Source organism: Salvelinus fontinalis, chromosome 1, assembly GCF_029448725.1.
Source record: "Salvelinus fontinalis isolate EN_2023a chromosome 1, ASM2944872v1, whole genome shotgun sequence".
NCBI classification, from domain to species: domain Eukaryota; kingdom Metazoa; phylum Chordata; class Actinopteri; order Salmoniformes; family Salmonidae; genus Salvelinus; species Salvelinus fontinalis.
This window is the reverse complement of record NC_074665.1, coordinates 75404130-75425157: the sequence shown is the minus strand read 5'-3', so window position 1 is coordinate 75425157 and position 21028 is coordinate 75404130. Positions and strand designations below refer to the sequence as shown.

The 21028-nt window shown below is 42.7% G+C and overlaps 1 protein-coding gene across 2 annotated transcripts in view; it reads left to right on the top strand.

Annotated features, from left to right (window-relative positions):
* Positions 1-1346: 1346 nt before the first annotated feature.
* The window catches only part of LOC129861989 (inactive rhomboid protein 1-like), a 122842-nt gene continuing 103160 nt past the window's right edge, over positions 1347-21028 (top strand). For both annotated transcript variants that reach the window (XM_055933257.1, XM_055933248.1), the window contains exon 1: positions 1347-1675. The gene's annotated coding sequence lies outside the window, so the exon portion shown is untranslated. The remainder of the gene's footprint in view (positions 1676-21028) is intronic.

Genomic DNA, 21028 nt, shown 5'->3' with positions numbered 1-21028 from the left:
GTGACATAATGCCAGAAAAAAAAAACGTATTTCTTCCTGGAACTCTAGATTTACAGTATACCATCGTCCCACTCTTACTTCATTGTTGATGCAGGGTACTGATCCCACATCTGTTGTTGCCAGGGTTACAATGCATGTGTTGAAGCTAGACCCACTTGTTGGTTGTTGCCTATACCTAGTATGGCCTCATCAACATGAGTTGGGGTGATAACTGTTGTCATTTGAATGATACAAATGTTGTTAAAACAAAGTTTCAGGGATCGTTTAAAGCTCAGACAATGAGCTGCATCGGTGGCCAATACCATCATTTATTTTGATTGTTCAGTAACTCTATCATATATTCCAACCACACACCACACATTTGCTAGTAGACACTCTCTCTCTCCTCCTCTTCCTAAGGCCACCTGGCTCTCTCTTTACACAAAAACTTAAGGCACAGAAGAAGAAGCTTCAGTTTACAGATGTATCCCTTTCCAGGCTGACATTCTTCAGTTTACAGATGTATCCCTGTCCAGGCTGACATTCTTCAGTTTACAGATGTATCCCTGTCCAGGCTGACATTCTTCAGTTTACAGATGTATCCCTGTCCAGGCTGACATTCTTCAGTTTACAGATGTATCCCTGTCCAGGCTGACATTCTTCAGTTTACAGATGTATCCCTGTCCAGGCTGACATTCTTCAGTTTACAGATGTATCCCTGTCCAGGCTGACATTCTTCAGTTTACAGATGTATCCCTGTCCAGGCTGACATTCTTCAGTTTACAGATGTATCCCTGTCCAGGCTGACATTCTTCAGTTTACAGATGTATCCCTGTCCAGGCTGACATTCTTTGCCACACTTCTCCTGTTGAGTGAGACACAGTGACCGGTGAGTAACAGTGATCAGGTGAATAGATCAAAAGGGGTCTTCTGCTCTCAGGTGTTATTAGACAGAAATAGAAACCCAGAGACAAAGGAGGTGTTCTATGGTGTGGTGTTATTCTTCTGTGGTGTGGTTCAAATAGACAGAAACAGGACCTATAGACAGAACAGGACACATATGGACACCCAGACCGCAGGCTCTGTAGGAGGGAGAAAAGAACCAACCAGTATAAGGGTTTTATGGTGAGGTAGAATACAGGTAGAATAAAGCATGCTCTCACAACTACAGGAACCATGTGGCTCTCTCTGGTAGAACATACATAGATAGATAGCCTAACACTGTGTTTATGTTTTCATACTTCATCATAAAGCAGACGCCCGCGCGCGGTGCACACCGGTCGGCGGTGACGTTTGACAACTCTCTGTTTTCTCTGCCCTCTCCAGCACAGCACAGTCAACCTGGCGTGGGCGTTCCCGCTACCCAGCAACGAAACTGAAATACAGACGGACTGAAGCTCGCTGCGGAACGAGCCGAAACGAGACTGGAACAGACAGCGGTGGGAGAGTGTCTCTAGAACGGGAGGCAAGAAGATAACACTGTTTCCCGCAGTTTCAACATCTTTTCGCGATGTTGTGAGTGAGATCCTCAGAGTCCCCACTTTCGGATGCAGTTTTAGAAGTGATTTTTTATTTATGTCATCTGTCTGTTGCATGACTGAGTTATGAAGTGATTTGACTACCACGGTATATTGGTCATCGGAGTGCCACCAAGAGGGTGGATCGAGCTGTTGAGGACCGGAGCATTTTCAGTAAGGTAAGGTGTTCTGGCAATTTACCCCTAAAGGCAACTGGTAATTATGAGACCATGCTTTGATAGTCTACTGTAAAATATTGCGGAAAAAATAAAACATAGAATTAAACAAACACATTATCTACTGGGCACACTAACGTGAATTCAACGGGAAATCAACAAACTATGTCACAATGTCATTGGATTTAGGTTAAAAGTTGGGTGGAAAAAATGAGACAATCACTTACATTTATATATCTTTTTCAAATCCAATCAGTTTTCCACGTTGAATTAACGTCATCACGTATAATTTTTGGTTGAATTGACGTGGATATAACGTTGATTCAAGCAGTTTTTGGCCAGTTGACAACATTCGAGTTTCTTAAAACTAAAGATACCAAATCTATATTATCTATGCACATTGTAGGCTATTCGATATAAAATAAGTTTTGAAGATTGAGAGAGGATTGCATTTGGCCTTAAATCAAATCACTTAATTTTCCAATCTTTCAAAACATGATTTCGACTGTATAGCCCACGGTGACAAACCGATAGTAATTACATCCAGGATGCTGTAGCCTAGGCATTTTGGTTTCTATTTCAAAGCACATGCATGACATTTACTCCGGCTTGTCAACACGCATGACATCGGGACAGGTTTATGTCTACTGCGCGCGCACACACACACACACACACACACACACACACACACACACACACACACACACACACACACACACACACACACACACACACACACACACACACACACACACACACACACACACACACACACACACACACACACACACACACACACACACACACACACACACAGGGTGGGATCTCAACACTTGTCTGAGGGAAGTCAAGTATGATCTCATGTATTTGTTTTGAGTCTTGTGAGGTGGGAAAGGGCAAAGTGATTTCCATATCCTTTACCAGTACTGTCACATCTCTATTCAAGATTACTAAATGTCTGGTGTAGAGTTTTGGACATAGAGATATTTGGATTATGATTTGGGAAACACCACCAATACCATTTCGGAATCTACATTTTTTTACCTCATTAATTGAGATTAGATCACAGTCGCTGTGTGTGGTTGTGTGTGGATTTATGAGATCAACAACACCAGACAAACATAATCTGCTCATTGCATTTCAGACTGTATCATGCCAACTCTACAGATGTAGGATCATAATTCGACCACTTGCTGAGTATTTTCCTGCACACAGCAGGAAATGCAAACTTGTAGTGTATTTGAGTCTTAAAAATGCTTCTGAAGTTTGTAATTTCAGACTTGATTTGCCCTAATGAAAAATGTATCAACACTTACAAAAATGTCCATTAATTATAATCTATATATTAATTCACATTTCCTGTTACTGCATTCTGGCACTGTGGGAGCCAATCGTCTCTCACTCTCTTTTTCTCAATTAAATTAAATTCAAAGGGCTTTATTGGCATGCGAAACATATGTTTACATTTCCAAAGGAAGTGAAATAGATAATAAACAAAAGAAACAATAAAACGTGTACAGTAAACATTACACTCACAAAAGTTTCAAAGGAATAGAGACATTTCAAATGTCATATTATGGCTACATACAGTGTTATAACGATGTGCAAATATTTCAAGTACAAAAGGGAAAATAAATACGCATAAATATGGGTTGTAGTTACATGGTGTTTGTTCTTCACTGACCCATAGCCTTGAGTGTTTGTTTGGTTTCCTGTCTGAGTAGAAGTTACTTCTGTTGACTGAAGGCTTCTCTGTAGAAGTAATGTTAATAGTAGATGTTGTTATGGTTCTGAATCAGACTGAACCATCTGGATCATTTGGTCCCACACGCTAACTAGCATTCATGGTGTATCACACTATGGTGTTACAGAGGGTTTTACAATATGGATACATTGCTTATAACAATGATGTTCCTCTATATAAACTCAATGCTGGGGGTTTGAGACATCCCAAAGCCATGCTGTTTCAGTATAGAGAATGTCTGCATTGACCGTGATTCGTTGAGAACAGATGGGAGAACAACACAGCACACTGGTCTAAGGCCTATCCTCCATACACCAACAGATTGAAGGGTATGATATCCAATGGTTTCCTAGAGGGCAATTCCAGTGAATGACAGCTTCCCGAATTCCTTTCTACAGCAGCAAAGTGTTGGTCAGGTGTTTAGCAACAGTCAGTGGATGATATCGTGTTACTCTGATATGGGAGTCGTTTGGAATCAGAGTTATGCAGTGTTAAAGCATGTTGTTCATTATCCTACAAAGAGAGAGAGAGAGACATAGAAAGAAAGAAAGAAAGAAAGAAAGAGAGAGAGAGAGAGAGACATAGAAAGAAAGAAAGAAAGAAAGAAAGAAAGAGAGAGAGAGAGAGAAAGAAATAAAGGAGAGTAGATATCCAGACATCTACCTAACCATTTCCTGGCTCTGTTTAAAACTTAGTAGTGTGTGTCCCCTTTTTTCCCTCCATTGTCAACTTCAGTCCTCCTACACACACACACACACACACCTGGCAGCCATCGAACGCTCTAGGGAGTGTCTGGGCATACTTTGTGCACGGCACAGTAAGTAGTGAATCAAATCAGCAGGAATCTTATTTGTCAGGTTTATATCAAGGCTAGTGCTGTTGTGCTATCCTGACCCGTCACTTGCAAAGCTGCTGCTGTAATTTGTTATGAGTGCTAATTATGCATTTAATTTATTTTGGTTTTTGTGGACAGCACACAAACTTGATATCGTGTCTTATAAGCCCATACTGTCTGGGCACCAATTGGTGTACGACACGGAAATAAGATAAATCAATCAATCGGAAGTAGTAGTCGTCGTCGTGCAGCAGCAGCAATCATTTTGGGGTTGCTTATATTTGTCCTGTTATACACACGTAATGGAAATGTATTTCTAATATATTCCAACTCCCCCTTAGACAACCGCAGGGAGTGTGGTCTTGGCCAGGTTCACCATAGAGCTTGCCAAATGAGTTACCTCTGGTTCGTTCAAATCAAATTGTATTGTATTAGTCACATGCGCTGAATACATCAGGTGTAGACCTTACAGGGAAATGCTTACTTACGAGCCCCTAACCAACAATGCAGTTAAAAAAAATATGGATAAAAAAAAAAGTAACAAGTAATTAAAGAGCAGTAGTAAAATAACAATAGTGAGACTATATACAGGGGGGTACCGGTACAGAGTCAATGTGCGGGGGCAACGGTTATTTGAGGTAATATGTACATGTATTTGTATTTATTATGGATCCCCATTGCAGCAGCTATTCTTCCTTGGGTCCAGCAAAATTAAGGCAGTTTATACAATTTTAAAAACATTGCAATACATTCACATATTTCACAACATACTATGTGCCCTCAGGCCCCAGTACTAAATCCATGTGTATGTATAGTGCCTATGTTCTCGTGTGTGTGTGTGTGTGTGTGTGAGTGTGTATACATTTGTCTGTGCCAATGTTTGTGTTGCTTCACAGTCCCCGCTGTTCCATAAGGCATTTTTTTATCTGTTTTTTAAATCTAATTTTACTGCTGGCATGAGTTACTTGATGTGAGTTCCATGTAGTCATGGCTCTATGTAGTACTGTGTGCCTCCCATAGTCTGTTCTGGACTTGGGGACTGTGAAGAGACCTCTTGTGGCATGCCGTGTGGGGTATGCATGGGTGTCCGAGCTGTGTGCCAGTGGTTTAGACAGACAGCTCGGTGTAGCTCGGTGCATTCAACATGTCAATACCTAGGTAGGGTTATTAAAGTGACTATACATAGATGATAACAACAGAGAGTAGCAGCGGTGTAAAGGCGAGGGGGGGGGGGGGGGGCAATGCAAATAGTCTGGGTGCCATGCCGTGCAGTAGCAGAGAGAACAGTCTATGACCAGGGTGGCTGGAGTCTTTGACAATTTTTAGGGCCTTCCTCTGGTGTAGAGCTCCTGGATGGTAGGAAGCTTGGCCCCAGTGATGTACTGGGCCAGTCGCACTACGCTCTGTAGTACCTTGCGGTCGGAGGCCGAGCAGTTGCCGTACCAGGCAGTGATGCAGCCAGTCAGGATGCTCTCGATGGTGAGAAACTTGAAGCTCTCATCCTGCTCCACTGCGGCCCCGTCGATGAGAATGGGGGCGTGCTCGGTCCTCTTATTCCTGTAGTCCACAATCATCTCCTTTGTCCTGATCACGTTGAGGGAGAGGTTGTTGTTCTCTGACCTCCTTATAGGCTGTCTCGTCGTTGTCGGTGATCAGGCCTACCATTGTTGTGTCATTGGCAAACTTAATGATGGTGTTGGAGTCGTGCCTGGCTGTGCAGTCATGAGTGAACAGGGAGTACAGGAGGGGACTGAGCACGCATCCCTGAGGGGCCCCTGTGTTGAGGATCAGCATGGCGGATATGTTGTTATCTACCCTTACCACCTGGGCGTGGCCCGTCAGGAAGTCCAGGATCCAGTTGCAGAGGGAGGTGTTTAGTCCCAGGGTCCTTAGCTTATTGATGAGCTTTGAGGACACTATGGTGTTGAACGCTGAGCTGTAGTCAATGAATAGTATTCTCACGTAGGTGTTCCTTTTGTCCAGGTGGGAAAGGGTAATGTGGAGTGCAATAGAGGTTGCATCATCTGTGGATCTTTTGGGGCAGTATGCAAATTGAGTGGTTCTAGAGTTTCTGGGATAATGGTGTTGATGTGAGCCATGACCAGCCTTTCAAAGCACTTCATGGCTACAGATGTGAGTGCTACAGGTCGGTAGTCAATTAGGCAGGTTACCTTAGTGTTCTGGGCACAGGCACTATGGTGGTCTGCTTAAAACATGTTAGTATTACAGACTCGGACAGGGAGAGGTTGAAAATGTCAGTGAAGACACTTGCCAGTTGGTCAGCGCATGCTCGCAGTACACGTCCTGGTGCTCTCATGCATGTTTCAGTATTATTATCCTCGAAGCGAGCATGGAAGTAGTTTAGTTTGTCTGGTAGGCTCGTGTCACTGGGCAGCTCTCGGCTGTGCTTCCCTTTTTAGTCTGTAATAGTTTGCAAGCCCTGCCACATCCGACGAGCGTCAGAGCCGGTGGAGTATGATTCGATCTTAGTCCTGTGTTAACACTTTGCCTGTTTGATGGTTCGTCGGAGGACATAGCAGGATTTCTTATAAGCTTCCGGGTTAGACTCCCGCTCCTTGAAAGTGGCAGCTCTATCCTTTAGCTCAGTGCGGATGTTGCCTGTAATCCATGGCTTCTAGTTGTGGTATGTACGTACGGTCACTGTGGGGACGACGTCATCAATGCACTTATTGATGAAGCCAATGACTGATGTAGTGTACTCCTCAATGCCATCGGAGGAATCCCGGACATATTCCAGTCTGTGCTAGCAATGCTTGTTCAGCCATTCTTATGGGGAAAATAAATTGGGAAAGAATAGGGTTTTGGGATAAATGCCTCCAAAAATATCTGAGGTTAACACAGGCTACAGAGATCTTATACATGTTGTTCTCTGAGATAATAGCAGTCAGTTAACATAATGGCTTTATAATCCATAAAGGTTATGTGCTTAATGGGCTTTTTTGTGACATACATGCTTCAAAATTCACCTACAGAAAGACACCCTTACTATTGCTCTCTATTGTCCAACCGGAGCAATTGTGGTTAAGTGCTTTGCTAAAGGGCACTGCGACAGGATTTGAACCTGTGACCTGTCGGTTACTGACACAACGCACTTACCTGGAAGCTATCTGCCACCCCCTAGCTAGTAGTGGTAGGCCAGTGTCAGTCTACTGTGTATTATCACCTGGTTCCATGTGAGTATCTGGTTAGATCTGGTTAGATCTGGTTAGGTTCAGTTCGATTTGAATCCTGTCAATTCAGGATAATGAAAAAGCACCCATTTTAAAGGGGATTTTTCTATTTAGAAATTGAATTTGACTGAGTTAAAATATAATCGACCCCATCTCTCCTGGTAAGACTGTGTTGAGCCCGCCATCACAATCTGTTATATTAGAGGGTTCAAGGAAAGTGTTTGGTAGGATATTTCACTGAATTCAGGGGTAACCCGGCCGGGACTTTGCAACTCTCTGCAACTGTCAGTCAAACACCTTAACCATTACACTGAGAGGTCCGAACTGCATACACTCATCCCTGTGTGAAGGGAGATGGGCTTTCCATCATGAGGGATCAGTACAAATAAGAACAGGGGCCACGTTCACTCTCTCCTCCTCCCTCAGATGATAGGTGTAGAACTAACAAACTATCATGGTCCAAACACACTAAGACAGTTGTGAAGAGCACATCAAAACCCATTCCCCCTCAGGAGATTGAAAAGATTTGGCATGTGTCCTCAGATCCTCAAAAAGTTCTACAGCTGCACCATCGAGGGCATCCTGACTGGTTGCATCACTGCCTGGGATGGCAACTGCTCGGCCTCTGACCGCAATGCACTACAGAGGGTAGTGCGTACAGCCCAGTACATCACTGGGGCCAAGCTTCCTGCCATTCAGGACCTCTATACCAAGCGGTGTCAAAAGGCCCTAAAAATTGTGAAAGACTCCAGTGACCCTAGTTATAGACTGTTCTCTTTGCTACTGCATGGCAAGTGGTACTGGAGCACCAAGTCAAGGCCCAAGAGGCTTCTTAACAGCTTCTACCCCCAAGCCATAAGACTCCTGAACAGCTAATCAAGTGGCTACCCAGACCCCTCTTTTACACTGCTGCTACTCTCTGTTTATTATCTGTGCATAGTCACTTTACCTCTACCTACATGTACATATTACCTCAATTACCTCTACTAACCGTTGCCCCTGCACATTCACTCTGTACCCCCTGTATTTAGCCTCGCTATTGTTATTTTACTGCTGCTGTTGAATTATTTGTTACTTTTATTTTCACATTTTTACTTATCTATTTTTTACTTAACACTTATTTTTTCTTAAAACTTGTCACGGATCCCCCCGGTACTGCTGCTCATTCCGATCACCAGCTCCAGGGGTCTACGTCACCGGCCTTCTAGGCGTCACTGAACTGGATCATCACCACCAACCCCGGACTGTCTTGTCTCATTACGCACACCTGGTTCCTATTCCCCCTGATTAGTATGTGTATAATTGTGTCCTCTGTTCCCCATTGTCCTTGCTGATTATTGTTCCATGTCCGTTGGTCTTGTTATAATCCGTTGGTCCTGTTATAATCGGCTTTCGTGTTAGTGTGCACTTGTTATTACGGGTCTCGTCCCGTGTATTGTTATCACGGGTCTCGTCCTGTGTATTTATTAGAGGTTTACAACTCGCTCTTTCGTTTGGGTAACATCGCAGTGTATATATATATATACACACATGTTTGTTTTGGGCTTCGTCACCGTCATTTTCATGACGTATTCCATTTTAGTTAGGGAAATAAAATAAAAAGATTTTTGTATTCCTGCGCCTGTCTCCTATCATTATACAATGTGACAACTTCTTAAAGCATTGTTGGTTAAGGGCTTGTAAGTAAGCATTTCACTGTAAGTTTGTATACCTGTTGTATTTGGCGCATGTGACAAGTAAAATTTGATTTGATCATGACAGCACTGTTGTTTACTGTGATTGTTGCTGTAAAGCCATTAATTTGAATGGCTTCCCCCACAGGGATTTGATCTGAAATTATTCTCCATGTTGATGATCTGGGATGTGATCTGAGAGGATCCTCCATGGCGGTGTCTGGGATGTGATCTGAGATGATCCTCCATGATGGTGATCTGGGATGTGATCTGAGATGATCTGGGGTGTGATCTAAGATTATCCTCTATGATGATGATTTGAGATGTGATCTGAGCTGATCCTCCATGGTGATGACCTGGGATGTGATCTGAGAGGATCCTCCAGGGTGGTGATCTGGGATGTGATCTGAGATGATCCTCCATGATGGTGATCCAGGATGTGATCTGAGATGATCCTCCAGGGCGGTGTCTGGGATGTGATCTGAGATGATCCTCCATGATGGTTATCTGGGATGTGATCTGAGATGATTTGGGATGTGATCTGAGATGATCCTCTATGATGATGATCTGGGATGTGATCTGAGAGGATCCTCCATGGTGATGATCTGGGATGTGATCTGAGAGGATCCTCCAGGGTGGTGATCTGGGATGTGATCTGAGATGATCCTCCATGATGGTGATCTGGGATGTGATCTGAGATGATCCTCCATGGTGATGATCTGGGATGTGATCTGAGATGATCCTCCAGGGTGATGACCTGGGATGTGATCTGAGATGATCCTCCATGATGGTGATCCAGGATGTGATCTGAGATGATCCTCCATGGTGATAACCTGGGATGTGATCTGAGATGATCCTCCAGGGTGGTGATCTGGGATGTGATCTGAGATGATCATACATGATGGTGTCGTGTCTTTGGCTATGCCGGATTAAGTGATATGACATGCTATTCTATAAAATAATTTCTCTGTAATTAATGTGACCTGATTAAGCTAATCATGTAAATGTAATTAACTAGAAAGTAGGGGCACCACGAAATAATGTTTATAGAGCTGTTATCTTCCGAATAAAGTCTTAAAGACCTGGTAATCTTTTACCTCAATAGCAGTCAATATTTAATCATCACCTTATTCAGACTCATCTGAAAGTTGTAAATTCTTGGTTATCTTCACGAACCCTGGCTAACAAGTTGAATCAGCAATACAAAATGTGGTTTAATTATTTATTTACTAAATAATCACACAGAATTACATCTACACAGAATGGATCATACATTGATTACAAATGATGTCATAAAGGAAAATATCCCTAGGGGACGGAAATGATATGACAGCTGATTACACAAAGAGAGGGGGTTGGGTTTGAGTGAAGGAGCGGGAAGACTGAGGAACAAAAAGGTTTTGTGTCTCTATCGGGCCGTAGGCAGCTATGCTATCGTAAATACAGTATCTTATGCATTCTAAATAGCCGCCCATTTGGAAAAGGAAAATGCGATAAATATTTACTCTGAGCTGCGCTTCGGTAGATTGGTCATAGATAGAAGGCCGGGTTGTCCAGCATGGATCTCTTGTCCTCTGAAGAATGTCTAGTGGTGAACTGGAGCATGGTAGAATGGATCTTTTGTCCCTCCTCTCCTAGCCCACGTTTACAGTTGCTGCGGCTGACTCAATCGGCTAGGAGGTATCACTTCTTTAGTGAATAAGAGTTCAAAGTTCATACCAAGTTGCCATACTTTAAGCTCATGCTATATTCTGGCTGGTATAGTCGAAATTCATCCTTTCGGCGTGTTGATCGTCATCTTCACATTGAAATTCGATGCTAATTTCGTTAGGTTCTTTTCGTTCAACCAGAGCTCACGCTGAGGTTGGCTTAGTTCTGTAGGTGATCTTGTCCTTTTGACCTCTCTTGGGTATGTGAGACATTAGCGTCCCACCGCTTCAACAGCCAGTGTAACTGCTGGGCAACAAATTCAAATACAGAAATACTCATTATAAAAATTCAGAAAACAAAACATATTTTACATAGGTTTAAAGATGAACTTCTTGTGAATCCATCCACGGTGTCAGATTAAAAAACTGCTTTACGGCGAAAGCATACCATACGATTATTTGAGAACATAGCCCACTAGACAAATCATTACAAACAGTAACCAGCCAAGTAGAACAGTTACACAAATCAGAAATAGAGATAAAATTAATCCCTTACCTTTGATGATCTTCATATTGTTGCACTCAGCAGATATGAATTTACTCAATAAATGTTCCTTTTGTTTGATAAAGTCTCTTTGTATCCAAAAATCTCAGTTTTGTTCGCACGTTTTCTTCAGTAATTCACAGGCTCAAACGCAGTCAAAACAGGAAGACAAAAAAAATCCAAATTGTATCCGTAAAGTTCATAGAAACATGTCAAACGATGTTTATATTCCATCCTCTGGTTGATTTTAGCCTAAATAATCGATAATATTTCAACCGGACAATAATGTCGTCAATTTAAAAGGTGACACTTTAGGGCCCACTCATTCAGACTGCTCTTACTTCCTCATTTTTCAGAATACAAGCCTGAAACAATTTCTGAAGACTGTTGACATCTAGTGGAAGGCATAGAAACTGCAATTTGAGTCCTAAATCAATGGATACTGTAATGGCATTGAATAGAAAACTACAAAACCAACACAAAAAACAACTTCCGGAATGGATTTTTCTCAGGTTTTCGCCTGCCAAATCAGTTCTGTTATACTCACAGACACTATTTTAACAGTTTTGGAAACTTTAGAGTGTTTACTATGCAAATCTACCAGTTATATGCATATCATGTCTTCTGGGCCCGAGAAGCAGGCAGTTTAATTTGGGCATGAATTCCATCCAAAATTCCGAATGCTGCCCCCTATCCTAGAGAAGTTAACGCAGGGACCGCAAGTCCTCACGTCCTTGGAACAGAAAGTTGGATTTTCTTCAACAGGCTTATATCGTGGTGAAGAGAAGGGCATGTTTCATAGTTTACAACCAATGTCTGTTCACTTGGGCGGGGCCTCTGAGTGAGCGGAGTTTACTCTATGACAAACCGTTCTCTCATTAAGAAGCTAAAATTACATTTCATAAATAGTTTCATATTTAAACATTTTATTTGCACAACAATTCCGTGTGAATCTGATAACTAGAATGTGTAGATTTTCCAAGATACAGTTTATGTCATACTATCATTAGTAGTAATGTCTCAGACAACAACTGATCTGAGATCATATTCATTAAGTACCAACGCATATTTTCAACTGGTTGGATTACCGAAATATGGTTCCGTCTCCCACCTTTTGATGTTACCAGACTCTCTGTTACAAAGGCTTTACAAGAGTCACCTCTATAAAGTAGAAAGAGAGAAAAGCGGAAAGGTATTTATGGGGGTCATAAACCTCCCCCAACAGGCCAATGTCATGACAACGGTGATCCGGGATGTGATCTGAGGTGATCCGGGATATGATCTCAGATGATCCTCTGATGATGATGATCTGGGATGTGATCTAGTAATGGAGGCTGGGTTTCTGTGTTGCTAGGGGCAACAACAGTGGGAGAGCCAGAGTGGATATTTAGGGAGATTGCGGTTGTTTGAGGAGAGGGAATATTTTGGCTAAGATGTAGATTTTGCAGAGAGACAATATGTAAATGTAGGTGTGGAATGGATGCTAGAATCCCCATAAGTCTCTCCAAACATGAGTGGATGAATGGAAAATCCTTTACCAAAGTCTAGTCCCATCTTTCATTAATGTAAATTAACATGGATGATGTCAGTGCTGTCACAACGGCCAGAGTTCTCCATGGGGACTCCAGACTGAGTGCTCCATTTCAAAGCAGCCACAATTATGACATTCTTCATTCTTCTCTCTAAATAGTATTTTCAGTGTCACTTTTCTCCCTCTCCTCCCTCTTTTTTCCAATGCAGCATCTGTGTGCAATTACCATTAGGGTTTTTTATCCAGTGCGAGCCAACAGAGGAAGCTGTTATGTCTAAGTCACAGCATGTGGATTGTCCATAAGGAGCTCTATTCATCAGAGCAGACTAAAGCCTCCCACATTGACTGACTGTGACAATGGTCTTCACTTCCACCAGCTAGCTGTGACAAACGAGTCTTCAAAAAAGAGATTGACTCTCTCTCGCTCTCTGTCTGTCTCTTGCTCTCCCTGTCTGTCTCTTGCTCTCCCTGTCTGTCTCTCGCTCTCTGTCTGTCTCTCGCTCTCTGTCTGTCTCTCGCTCTCTGTCTGTCTCTCGCTCTCTGTCTGTCTCTCGCTCTCTGTCTGTGTCTCGCGCTCTCTGTCTGTGTCTCGCGCTCTCTCTCTGTGTGTCTCTCTGTCTCTCTCTTTGTGTCTCGCGCTCTCTCTCTGTGTGTCTCTCGCTCTCTCTCTGTGTGTCTCTCGCTCTCTCTCTGTGTGTCTCTCTGTCTCTCTGTCTCTCGCTCTCTGTCTATCTCTCGCTCTCTGTCTGTCTCTCGCTCTCTGTCTGTCTCTCGCTCTCTGTCTGTCTCTCGCTCTCTGTCTGTGTCTCGCGCTCTCTCTCTGTGTGTCTCGCGTTCTCTCTATGTGTGTCTCTCTCTCTCTCTCTCTGTGTGTCTCTCTCTGTGTGTCTCTGTCTCTCTCTCTGTGTCTCTGTCTCTCTCTCGCTGTGTTTCTCTGTCTGTGTCTGTCTCTCTCTCTCTGTCTCTCTCCATTTCAATTCAGTTTTCAATTTAAGTGGCTTTATTGGCATGGGAAACATGGTTACATTGCCAAAGCATATTAAATAGATAATAAACAAAAGTGAAATATACAAAAAATGAACAGCAAACATTACACTCACAAAAGTAAAATAATATTATGTCTATATCCAGTGTTGTAATGATGTACAAATACTTAAAGTACAAAAAGTAAAATCAATAAATATAGGTTGTATTTACAATGGTGTTTGTTCTTTACTGGTTGCCCTTTTCTTGTGGCAACACATCACAAATCTTGCTGCTGTGATTGCACACTATGGTATTTCACTCAATAGATATAGGAGTTGATCAAAATTGGATTTGTTTTCAAATTCTTTGTGGGTCTGTGTAATCTGAGGGAAATATGTGTCTCTAATATGGTCATACATTTGGCAGGAGGTTAAGGAAGTGCAGCTCAGTTTCCACCTCATTTTGTGAGTAGTGTGCACATAGCCTGTTCTCTTGAAAGCCAGGTCTGCCTTCATTGGCCTTTCATAATAACAAGGCTATGCTCACTGAGTCTGTACATACTCAAAGATATCCTTAATTTTGGGTCAGTCACAGTGGTCAGGTATTCTGCCACTATGTACTCTCTTTTTAGGGCCAAATAGCATTCTAGTTTGCTCTGATTTTTGTGAATTCTTTCCAATGTGTCAAGTAATTATCTTTTTGTTTTCTTATGATTTGGTTGTGTCTAATTGTGTTGCTGTCCTGGGGCTCTGTGGCATCTGTTTGTGTTTGTGAATAGAGCCCCAGGACCAGCTTGCTTAGGGGACTCTTCTACAGGTTCATCTCTCTGTAGGTGATGGCTTTGTTATGGAAGGTTTGGGAATCGCTTCCTTTTAGGTGATGTAGAATTTAACGGCTCTTTTCTGGATTTTGATAATTAGTGGGTATCGGCCTAATTCTGCTCTGTATGCATAATTTGGTGTTTTATGTTGTACACGGAGGACATTTTTGCAGAATTCTGCATGCAGAGTCTCAATTTGGTGTTTGTCCCATTTGGTGAATTCTTGGTTGGTGAGCGGACCCACAACATCACAACCATAAAGGGCAATGGGTTCTATAACTAATTGAAGTATTTTTAGCCCTTCTTTCCTTGTCTCTCAGCTCGTTCACAGCTTTGTTGAAGTTACCTCTGGAGCCGATGTTTAGTTCGAGGTATGTATCGTTTTTTGTGTGCTCTAGGGCAACGGTGTCTAGATGGAATGTGTATTTGTGGTCCTGGCATCTGGACCTTTTTTGAACACCATTATTTTTGTCTTACTGAGATTCACTGTCAGGGCCCAGGTCTGACAGAATCTGTGAAGAAGATCTAGGTGCTGCTGTAGGCCCTCCTTGGTTGGGGACAGAAGCACCAGATCATCAGCAAACAGTAGACATTTGACTTCAGATTCTAGTAGAGTGGGGCCGGGTGCTGCGGACTGTTCTAGTGCCCTCGCTAATTCGTTGATATATGTTGAAGAGGGTGGGGTTTAAGCTGCATCCCTGTCTCACCCCACGGCCATGTGGAAAGAAATGTGTGTGTTTTTGCCAATTTTACCACACACTTGTTTGTGTACATGGATTTTTATTATGTCGTATGTTTTTCCCCCAACACCACTTTCCATCAATTTGTATAGCAGACCCTCATGCCAATTTGAGTCAAAAGCTTTTTTGAAATCAACAAAGCATGAGAAGACTTTGCCTTTGTTTTAGTTTGTTTGTTTATCAATTAGGGCGTGCAGGGTGAATACGTGGTCTGTCGTACGGTAATTTGGTGAAAAGGCTATTTGACATTTGCTCAGTACATTCTTTTCGCTGAGGAAATATACGAGTCTGTTGTTAATGATAATGCAGAGGATTTTCCCAAGGTTGCTGTCTCATGGTAGTTATTGGGGTCAAATTTGTCTCCACTGTTGTGGATTGGGATGATCAGTTCTTGGTTCCAAATATTGGGGAAGATGCCAGAGCTGAGGATGATAGAGTTTAAGTTTAGCCAATTAGAATTTGTGGTCTGTATATTTTATCATTTCATTTAGGATAACATCAACCCCACTGTAACACTCGTCTGAAGAAATAGACCAAGGTGCAGCGTGGTAAGTGTTCATGATCTTTAATATTCAGAACACCAAACAAAAACAACAAACGGAATAAAGAACGAAACGTTCTGCAGGCTTCACAGAGCTAACAAAAAACAAGATCCCACAACATAGGTGGGAAAACAGGCTACCTAAGTATGATTCCCAATCAGAGACAACGATAGACAGCTGCCTCTGATTGGGAACCACACTCGGCCAAACACAAAGAAATACACAAATAGAATGCACACCCCACATCAGGGCGTGACACCCACATGCCTTTTGGGTTGGAGGGTTTGTATTTTGTCCTGTAGTTCATTCAATGTAATTGGAGAATCCAGTGGGTTGTGGTAGTCCTTAATAGTTGATTCTAAGATTTGTATTTGATCATATATGTTTTTGCAGTTTGTTCTTTGTCATAGAGCCAAAAAGATTGGAGAAGTGGTTTATCTATCTCCATTTTGGATAGATACATTTTCTTGTTGTTTGTTTAGTGTTTCCCAATTTTCCCAGAAGTGGTTAGTCTATGGATTCTTCAATTACATTGAGCTGATTTCTGACGTGCTGTTCCTTTCTTTTTCCACATTGTATTTCTGTTTTGTTTTAGTGATTCACCATAGTGAAGGTGTAGACTCAGGTTTTCTGGGTCTCTGTTTTTGGTTGGATAGATTTCTCAATTTCTTTCTTAGGTTTTTGCATTCTTCATCAAACCATTTTGTCTGTCCTTCTCGCTTTTGGCCTTTGTTAATAGCTATGGGACTGTGTCATCTAAATATCTGTCATCTGTCCCATTCCCAGCAGACTTCAGAAAGCCATTGGTGCCTTTGACACAATGACAGTGTACAGGCTAAATATCCATAGCACATGGGGCACGTTACATTTTCCAGCAAAACATAAAGTGACATTGGGATGGCCTTTTGATTGTCTGTGGTGTTTTTTTTTAGTTTATTAATTGATATGTGTAGCCCATGTATCTGATGCTGTCTGGACAAAGATTATATATGCCATGGTACATGGGCTACATATAGAAAGATAGCGGGCGCCGTTTCGCTCGCTCAGATGCTTTCTCCGGCCAGATAACAGTAGTTAATTGCCAAACATTTTTTATTAAAACATTAGAATGACAAATGAAATAAATATGTAGGCTATAGCAGCCTATAGCTGGGTAAATTATGTTTTTTTTTTACCTGTCTTCTCTCTCTATCTCTGGCGGTGGCGCGAATTATGAACAACTGTAGGCTTGTCTGCAGAGGCCGGTCGGTCAAAGGCTTGACCACTTGGAGCGGGCCAAATCCCACCGAACAAGAACAGCCACAGACAGAAAACTCTGCCAGGGATGGTTAAAACAGATGTCCTCAAAACAGTTTGTTATGGACTTGGGGCTCATGTACGACACATTTGAACTCACCCTACTTTCCGAGTGCTTAGCTTACAGAAACATACCACCTTTATAGCATATACAAATAAACAGATCCACCTTATGAACCTCATCACACCAACGAGATCTGGGATCCAAATTCACCGCGTGTCTGGCTTGATGTTCATAACTCCACGGACCCCCTCTTTTGCAGTGGAACCCAGAACGACACGTCTCCACTTGGTTACGCTGCTGTCCTTTCAGCACCATGATTCAAAGGGCGCTCAAATTGCTTAAAATAACCCTCATCAAGTTCTGTTGCCTACTCCTAATAATCCTACTCATCACATTATTATTATTATTACAAATAGAAAGGTGCTTGTTTACTCAACAAAGGTGCTTGTTTAGTAAAGTTGGATCAAAGCTGAATCAAATATCTCGCAAGACCACATAATGATTCATTAGTATTTTACATAACAGAACTGAATATGGTACCATATACTGCAGCATAGTAGGCCTACAATATGTTACACCAAAAACACATCTTCCTCATCTGGCTGAATAGTCACATTTATTTCCTCATGCGGCCAAAACTCAATATAGTGCATGCCACTAGGCAGGATATATGCTTTGATGGAAAGTATGCATAGAAGAAAGGTTAATAGTTTGTTAACACTGTCTGTTTTAATTCGCTCACGAAACAGTCATTCAAGAAGATCTAAATGCGTATTCCCATGAAACTGACATTAAATGATTGGCAAGATGCAGTTTGGGACATTTATTTCACAGGTAAAATGTGAAGAATTATCATTAACAATTGACAGTGATGATGGCCTATTTTGAAATGAGGTATGCCTAACTTGGTGTTTGAGGGTATTAAAAATAGAACATGTTCTTGAGACAGTACGTGTGGGCATAGGCAGACGTTGTGATTGGAGGATGCATTTTATGCATAGGCATATTCTACAATGATATTCAATAGGCTGCATCTGTCGGTACAAACTTTGATTGAGAAATGATGACGTCATACATGTTCTTTTTGCACTTCCTCACCTAAAGAAGAGCACTACTCCACTGGAATTGAAGGACATTTGGCGAGTGCACAGTGCACTGTTCGGATGCTTGGATTATTGTGGACAAAGTACGAAGGTAACCTACTTTTTGAAGGGATTTGTTTGACAATCAGATAAAAACATGATGACTGGTTGTTTTCATGCCACATTAAAAGGTTACACATTTTTACAGTTAAATTACATGTCTTTACTATAAAACCCATTTAAAAAACACATACGAAGTCCCATGAAAAAAACGTGCCCCCCTATAGAAATCAAATGCCCGTCCAACTGATTTGTTCTGGCCAAGTTTCCTCCAGTCTCTGCATATTAGTCAAGCACTATCCACTGGGTATCAGTATCAAAACCAACGCTGTGAACGGGAGCAGATTTACTGCCATTATAACTGTCATCTACAGTGTAACGTGAGTGCAGTAGACAGACCAGGCAGCAGTCGGAGTTAATTTCAACCATGGCATATTATACAGGGTAACAGGTCTGTGGAGTTGTGTCTCTGGCAGGCTTGGGTGTGAGTTAAAGTTGGATCCTTCCTGCTGCATCATAGAGAACCAAAGTAATGTAAGATTATAATTGATTCACACCTTCATTAGTCAGTGGGCTCCATGAAGCGTATAGCAGCTTAGAGGCAGTGCTTTCAGGGGATGTGTACCCCTACGAAGCTGTAACTAATGCCTCATAATTCCCTCTTTGCTAATGGGTACTATGGGCTGTTACTTGCTCTGACTCTATTCATATTACCAGTGTCATTCTGATATGCAAATAGCTCTCTGAGGTCCATTCCAGAATGGAATGAAACAGAATTGGAATATCAGCTCACATTCTATTCAGAGCTGGTTCCACACTGTCTTTATGGAATTTGGATGCAATGTTGTTGCCAGGTGATGGGACGGTTGGCTTGAGACTGTGATATGTGAATCCACATCACAGTAGTGCACTATATGGAAAAGGGTGCCATGCATTTGAGACCTTAATCTGCAGACTGACTGCAGTGGGTAGTTGTGACAGTGTAATAGTGTTAATGTTCCCAGGCAGTTTGTGCCAGTTGGAGAGGAGACACTCAGACTTCTGCCTCTCTAATCTCCCCTGGGAGTGCTTTATGGCAGGTCTGTCCATTTCCCCCCTGCCTCTCTCTTCTCCAATGAGAGAGCCTTGTGGCAGGTCTGTCCATTTCCCCCCTGCCTCTCTCTTCTCCAATGAGAGAGCCTTGTGGCAGGTCTGTCCATTTCCCCCCTGCCTCTCTCTTCTCCAATGAGAGAGCTTTGTGGCAGGTCTGTCCATTTCCCCCCTGCCTCTCTCTTCTCCAATGAGAGAGCCTTGTGGCAGGTCTGTCCATTTCCCCCCTGCCTCTCTCTTCTCCAATGAGAGAGCTTTGTGGCAGGTCTGTCCATTTCCCCCCTGCCTCTCTCTTCTCCAATGAGAGAGCCTTGTGGCAGGTCTGTCCATTTCCCCCCTGCCTCTCTCTTCTCCAATGAGAGAGCTTTGTGGCAGGTCTGTCCATTTCCCCCCTGCCTCTCTCTTCTCCAATGAGAGAGCCTTGTGGCAGGTCTGTCCATTTCACCCCTGCCTCTCTCTTCTCCAATGAGAGAGCTTTGTGGCAGGTCTGTCCATTTCCCCCCTGCCTCTCTCTTCTCCAATGAGAGAGCTTAGTGGCAGGTCTGTCCATTTCCCCCCTGCCTCTCTCTTCTCCAATGAGAGAGCCTTGTGGCAGGTCTGTCCATTTCCCCCCTGCCTCTCTCTTCTCCAATGAGAGAGCTTTGTGGCAGGTCTGTCCATTTCCCCCCTGCCTCTCTCTTCTCCAATGAGAGAGCCTTGTGGCAGGTCTGTCCATTTCCCCCCTGCCTCTCTCTTCTCCAATGAGAGAGCCTTGTGGCAGGTCTGTCCATTTCCCCCCTGCCTCTCTCTTCTCCAATGAGAGAGCTTTGTGGCAGGTCTGTCCATTTCCCCCCTGCCTCTCTCTTCTCCAATGAGAGAGCTTTGTGGAAGGTCTGTCCATTTCCCCCTGCCTCTCTCTCTCTTTCCCTCTCATTCTGGGTCTCTGTCATCAACTCACTTTTTAAAAATGACAAACTGACAGACAGGAAGATCTGCCTTCTGCCCAGGCTTTTGAACTCACCTGGCATGATATATATATTTTTTTCAGGGTTTCCTGGCAGTCAAATATGCCACAATCCACTGTTGAAACTTCAGTGGGTTTTCCATATAGGATTTTTCCAATCCATTTTGAATATAATTTTTCATTTACATAATTTATGAGATATAAGCTTAGCTTGCAAATTGAGAGAATACTACATCTATAAGATACAGGTAACTGCAAAAATAAATGAAACACCAACTGTCTTAATTGGGCAATGGGCCACCACGAGCCAGAACAGTTTCAATGCACCTTGCCATGGATTCTCCAATTTCTGGAACTCTATTGGAGGGATGCGACACCATTCTTCCGCAATAAATTCCATAATCTCCTGAGTGGTGCAATGGTCTAAGGCACTTCACCGCAGTTCTAGCTTTGCCACTAGAGATCCTGGTTCATAGCAAAAACCCTGGCTAACAGGCTTAGCACTTTAATTGGCAAACTGGTCCATTCGGACCAGACCGGCTTTATCCCGAACAGAAACTCATTCTTCAATCTCAGGCGCCTCTTCAACATTATGTATTCTCAGAGGTTACCAAACATGGACCTTGCCGTTATATCTCTTGACGCCG